General features: G+C 36.2%; 1 pseudogene; it reads left to right on the top strand.

The window, feature by feature from the left end:
• Nucleotides 1–1,114: 1,114 nt before the first annotated feature.
• LOC103272422 lies at nt 1,115–2,737 on the top strand (annotated as a pseudogene).
• The last annotated feature ends 3,947 nt before the right edge of the window (nt 2,738–6,684 follow it).

Here is a 6,684-nt window from a genome sequence, read left to right as displayed (position 1 = left end):
ATATATCAGTGAGAAATTTATCTATGCAAGTATGGTCAACTGACCATCAATAAGGATGTTAAGAATACAGTAAGGAAAGACAGACGTTTTTCAAATGGTGTTGAAAAACTGTATATCCACAAATATATGAAGAATATGGAACCCTAATCCTACAATATAAATGACAATAGACGAGATCTAGAAACTACGTAAATGTCTATCAAAAGATAAATGAATAAAGAATAACAAAAAGGGAAACAGAGAAACAGCAACTACAACAGCAACAACAGAAGGAATGTCCTCCCTCATATATGTAATAAAGTGGCAAATATAACCATCAACATACTAGTGATTATTTTACATATAAATCATCTCAATACACCTAATAAAACATAGTTTTAAAAACTTGAGTATATAAATGAGAGTTTATAAATCAAACAAAATGCTACTCAATTACACAATGTTTATAAGAAAAGCACTTCATACATGGTTTAGGTCTCTTAACAGGATTAAGAAATATGATAACATTTCCTAAAAACTTAAAAAGCAAGTGTTATTTTAATATCAGATAAAGTGACATCAAAGCCAAGAAAATTACTAGGCATATGTATAGCAGTAAAAAAATGGAGACATAAGAAACATAAGAAATAAAAAAATACAATGGTAAATTGTAATAGATTTAAACTATCAAAGGGGCACTACAAAGCATTATGTAAATTGAGGAAAGATTCATAAAAATTGCCCATACTGAGAAACACAGCCATATGTTATTTAAAAATCAACAATACTTTAAGGAACTAGAGGAAAAGCATAACATGAATTTTATTAGAATTCAGAAAAGAAAAGATATTAGTGCAGGAAAAGTAATTTAAGGACTTAGCAGTTCAAATATAGGCAAAGATGTCAATTTAGAGACTCAAGAAGCAAACTTCAAATTGGATAAACACAAATCTATATCAACATATATTGTGAAAAACTGCTCAAATGGGCGTGGGCGGCTCCTCGGCAGGTGGTGGTGGTGACCTCAGCGGTTCCTCCTGGCCCTGTTAATGTCGGGGCCTGGCTCAGGGAGGATGGTGCCCTACACCTGGTCTCGCTGGGGTAGGGACGAGAGGGGATGGGGCGGGGACCGGCCATGTCGGAGGTGACCTGGAGTCTACTGCAGCACTGGGGTGCCAATTTTAGGAGAGGCGCCGACTGGATTCTTGGGGCCAGTTGGTGGAGGCGATAGACAAGTATCAGATATTAGCAAGACATCTACAAAAACAGGCCCAGTCTCAACACAGTAATTCTGAACTCACAGAAGAACAAAAGAAAACCATAGGCAAAATTGCAACATGCTTGGAAATGTGAAGTTCAGCTTTACAGTCCACACAGTCCCAAGAAGAATTTAAACTGGAGGACGTGAAGAAGCTAGAACCACTACCATAAGAAAATGACTAGCAGTGGTGGGAAACTATGGTGGGGGGTAAGGGGGATGGGACTAATGGTAGTAAACATCTGTCTGGGAATGGGGAGACATCTGTTATCAACAAGGGGGCCTGAATGAAGCTTATTTGTATACCTAACCCTTAACTGTACTCCACAATATCATAATTACAAAATTGATAAAAAAAAAAAGAAGAAGCTAGAACCATTCCTAAAGAATATTCTTACATATAATAAAGAATTCCCATTTGATATTCAGCCTGTCCCATGAAGAAGGATTTTAGCACCTGGTGAAGAAGAGAATTTAGAATTTGAAGAAAATGAAGAAGTGGGTGGTGCTGGAACAGGGTCTCCTGATTCTTTTCCTGCTAGAGTACCTGGTACTTTATTACCAAGATTGTCATCAGAACCAGGAATGACGTTACTCACTATCAGAATTGAGAAAATTGGTTTGAAAGATGCTGGGCAGTGCACTGATCCCTATATTATAGTTAGTCTAAAGGATCTGAATGGCATAGATTTAACTCCTGTGCAAGATACTCCTGTGGCTTCAAGAAAAGAAGATACATATATTCATTTTAATGTGGATATTGAATTCCAGAATCATGTTAAAAAATTAACCAAAGATGCAGCTATCTTCTTTGAATTCAAACACTACAAGCCTAAAAAAAGGTTTGCCAGCACCCAGAGTTTTGCTTTCATGGAGACAGATAAAATTAAACCTGGGTCAATTGTAATAGAACTATACAAGAAACCCATTGACTTTAAAAGAAAGAAATTTCAATTATTGACAAAGAAACCACTTTATCTTCATCTATATCAAACATTGCACAAGGAATGATGCTGACATGATGAACCTGAAACTTCTGTGAATTTTACCACTCGGTAGAAACCATCATAGCTCTGTGTAGCATATTCACCCTTCAACAGGAAGCAATCTGTACCCATACCAGTAGGCCAGAATGAGTTCACTGCAAAGCTGTACTACAGAATTCAAAGTCCAGCACATTACTTATGTATAAGACTCATTTGAATACAGGTTTATTGTAGATTTCAAAATATGTTTTTACTTTTCTATTAATTGTGCAATTAATAGTCTATTTTGTAATTTACCAGAACTCCTACTCCGCTTCCTGGAACAATACTGTTGTGGGTAGGATTTGCTCATCTTCAAACTTAATACAGCAATAAGAATGTGCTAGAGTTTGCACATTTGTTCACTTTTGCTCTAATATGCTCTTTTGGTTTGAGTTAACTTCAAGCTTTGTGTTGATGTGGGTAGGACAGTATCCAACTGTTTTGAGAAGAATTGAACAATTATGTTGGGCCTAAGAAGACCTGTGTAAACTGAGCTCCATGGCTCAGCCTGTAATCCCGTGCTTTGGGAGGTTGAGGTGAGTGTATTGCCTGAGTCCGCGGTTTAAGACCTGCCTGGGCAACTTGGCGAGACCTCATCTCTACAATAAATAAAAAAATCAGCCGGGCATGGTAGCGCATGCCTGTAATTCCAGCTACTCGGAAAGCTGAGATGGAAGGATCACTGGAGCCCAGCAGGTTGAGGCTGCAGTGGCCCGGAGCGGCCACTGCACTCCAGTCTGGGCGACAGAGTGAGACTCCAACTCAAAAAAAAAAATAAAAAGAAGGCCTGTCTGGATATTTATATGTTACTCCTCAGAAGTGGCTTCAATTCACCCTGATCTGACAGTTTTCCTGCTTAGAAAGTGTGCTTTGGCCAGATCAGTATCCCATATGGGAATGTTCCCCAGGTTGTAGCTATAATTTTTTCCAGATGACCCGATTGTTCTTCTGAAAGGGAGCTTATTTTTAGTCACGTTGATTAGCTGTTCTTCTACATCACATTGTTGCTATTTCAGATAATGATTCTCGGGTTAACATTGGAGCCATCTCAAAATAATTACAAAATTTTAGGTGGGTTTACAGTGTCTTCTAAATCTTGTCATCTAAAAATAATTGAGTCAGATGCTAACGAAATACTGCAGGCATAACTGCTGTCTTTCTGACAACTAATTGTGAAACCTTGAAACCTGCATAACTCTTCTTATAGTGATGAGTATGCAAAATTTGGAAGAATATTCTATTTTTTAATATAGGTAGATATGATTGTCACTTATTTTTTTATTTAGATATGTTGACATTCATCTATATAAAATATGCAGGTCATTAGCTTAGGATAATTTGAATATTTACATTACTTTTGACTTAATGAGCTTTCATAATACATGAGGTGGATATTTTGATACACAGAACATTAAGATTTGTGGTGGGCTTTCTGTGGGCTAGATGTAGAAGTCACATATTTTAATATTCACTATTTTAAATGAGCAATGCATGAAGGGAATGCAGTGTCAGGACCTGGTGTATTTTTAAACTAGTGTAATAATCCTAGTCGTACTATTCTGTATGTTTGCTTTTTAAATAAGTAACCACAATTAAGTTGTTTTAGCACTTGCACTTCAAGAGATCTAGTCTTTACTTTCAGTTGTCTATTAGGTCAATTCTCTTTACTAGATGTATATTAATAAAAACTATATGAGCCTGAAAAAATTCTCAACAAAATTTAGTCTTGTCTCATCTTTATTGGATTAATTCCAAATTTTAAAATGATTCAGTTCACAATAGCTCTAGGGGATGAAGAATTTGCCTTAATAAGTTATTTTGTTGTTCACTCAACTCTTAAGACTATGAGTTATCAAACCCCCAGACTGTAAGCTCCTCAAGGGGCAAGAACTGCATTTTCTTTGTGTCTTGTAAATTTTCTAAGGTGCTTGGCAGCACTCTGTACCCTGTGGAGTACTCAGTCCTTTTTGTTTGATGTTGCTGATGAGACCTAAAAAATAATCCATTAAAAAACATCTATTAAAATGTAGCAAAACTGAAAAAAAAACCTGCTGAATGTTAAGGTGGAGAAAAAAATACTCAGTCCACTTTTCAACAAGTGTATATAGAAAAACAAAGATTTGAATAAATACAGTTTTCTTATCAGAAACTGCAATGACAGATAACAGTGGCATATCTTGAAAGTGCAGACATGTGCTTTATATGATGTTTTGGTAACATCAGACTGTACCTTGACAGTGGTCCTATAATATGATATTGTAGCAGAAACATTTCTATTGTCCCGTGATGTCGTAGATGTTGTGATGTTGTAGCGCACACATTTATCCCATGTTTGTAATGATGCCAGTGGAAAGAAATGTACAGCACTGCCAGTTATTTAAAAGTATAGGATATATAATGATATACACTGCATAATACTTGATGGTGATTGTAAATGAATATATAAATTATTTATGTATTTAGTGTACAATAGTGTTTGGAAACATTTGGGAATAGACTTCTCCTAGTGATCCAAAAAAAATTGACTGCAAAAATGCCTTAGCAGGTCCTTCAAGAAGTATTCCAGAAAAAGGCATTCATATTATAGAAGACAAAAGCGCCATATGTGTTAATTGTTATATGTCAGTGGGACAAGACACAGAGGAAGAAGATAGTGACTTTGGTGATCCTGACCCTGTTTAGACCTAGGATAGTGTGTGTGTGTTTTGTCTTAATTTTTAAAGAAAAGTTTAAAAAGTAAAAAAAATATTTAAAAATAGGGGAAAGCTTATAGAATAGGAATATAGGGCTTCTGCACTAGACTGGAGTCCAGTCTCTCTTTCTTTCTTTCTTTATCTCTCTCTCTCTCTCTCAAAAAAAAGGAATATAATGAAAGAAAATGCTTTTGTTTAGCTATACAATGTGTGGTTAAACTAAGTTCTATTTGGAGAGTTAAAAAAGATTAAAGTAAAAACTAGCAGTAAGATAAAGTCTACTGCTAACTGAAGAAAGAAAGGTATATTTTGTAAATTCAGTGTAGCTTACATGCACAGTGTTTATAAAGCCTCCAGTGATGCACAATAACATCCTAGACCTCCATTTTCATTCTTGACTCACTCATGGACTCATCCAGAGCAACTTCCAGTCCTGAAAGCTTCATTCATGGTTAATATTCTATACTAGTGTACCATTTAAAATATTTTATAGCATGTTTATTATACCTTTTGTATGCTCAAGTATGTTTAGATACATAAATACTTAGTATTGTGTTACCATTGCCTCAGGACAGTAACATGCTGTCCAAGTTTGTCACCTAGATCAATAGGCTGAACCACATAACCTGGTTATGTAGCAGGTTCTGATATCCAGGTCTGTGTAAGCATGCTCAATGATGTTGCACAATGATGAAATCACCTAACCATGCATTTCCCTTGTGATTAAACTATACACAACTATACTTAAATTGGAGTACTTCCACCTATGCATTGTAAGTGCAATAAAAGTATCTCTCAGCATCGATATTTAATTAAGCAATTTCCGGTGAAGGAAACCTAAGAGAACTGGTTGCCATCAAAGCAGCTCTTGCAAAAAAAAAAAAAAAAAAAAACAGAGGGAAGTTTGCAATGAAGAAAGGGTAATAGAAATGGTCAGTATCTTGATGAATATATACTAGATTAGTTTTATTCTCTTAAATATGCTTGATTGTAAACAGCAAAAATTGTAGTTTCCTGTGTGACAGGACATACAGTGTATACAGATAAGATATGCAAGTCAACTGAAACATAAAACTGAAGTAGAATTTGGGGTTTAATTTGAAAAGATAAAATAAGATTACCTCTAAAAAGATTGTGAGAAGATACATAAAACTTTTATATCTATCAAGATATAGAGAGATAAAGATATATAGATTAACATATAGTATATATTTATATGTCTATATCTATATATTTGCATGTATGAGAGGGAACCCCCAAAATTCTGGAATTCTGTTTTGAAGGGTGAGCCCCATAGCACACTCAGAATTTGTTCCTCTGGATCAAATAAATGGTCAACCAGCCGGGCTTGGTGGCTCAGCCTGTAATCTTGCGCCTTTGGGAGGCTGAGGTGAGTGGATTGCCTGAGTCCGCGGGTTCGAGACCCGCCTGGGCAGCGAGACCTCATCTCTACAATAAATAAAAAAAAAATCAGCCGGGCGTGGTAGCACATGTCTATAATTCCGGCTACTGGGAAGGCTGAGGCGGAAGGATCACTGGAGCCCAGCAGGTTGAGGCTGCGGTGGCCGGGAGCGGCCACTGCACTCCAGTCTGGGTGACAGAGTGAGACTCCAACTCAAAAAAATAAATAAATAAATAAATGGTCAACCAAAGATGTCATCTGGAAGTCTTGAAAAAGTTGCATTTGATACGTAGAATAAACATCCCAACTGTGGCAAATAGGTCT

This window comes from Carlito syrichta, unplaced genomic scaffold, assembly GCF_000164805.1.
Source record: "Carlito syrichta isolate Samal-C Ts95f unplaced genomic scaffold, Tarsius_syrichta-2.0.1 Scaffold312510, whole genome shotgun sequence".
In the NCBI taxonomy this organism is placed as follows: Eukaryota; Metazoa; Chordata; class Mammalia; order Primates; family Tarsiidae; genus Carlito; species Carlito syrichta.
This window is presented reverse-complemented; position numbering and strand designations above follow the sequence as displayed.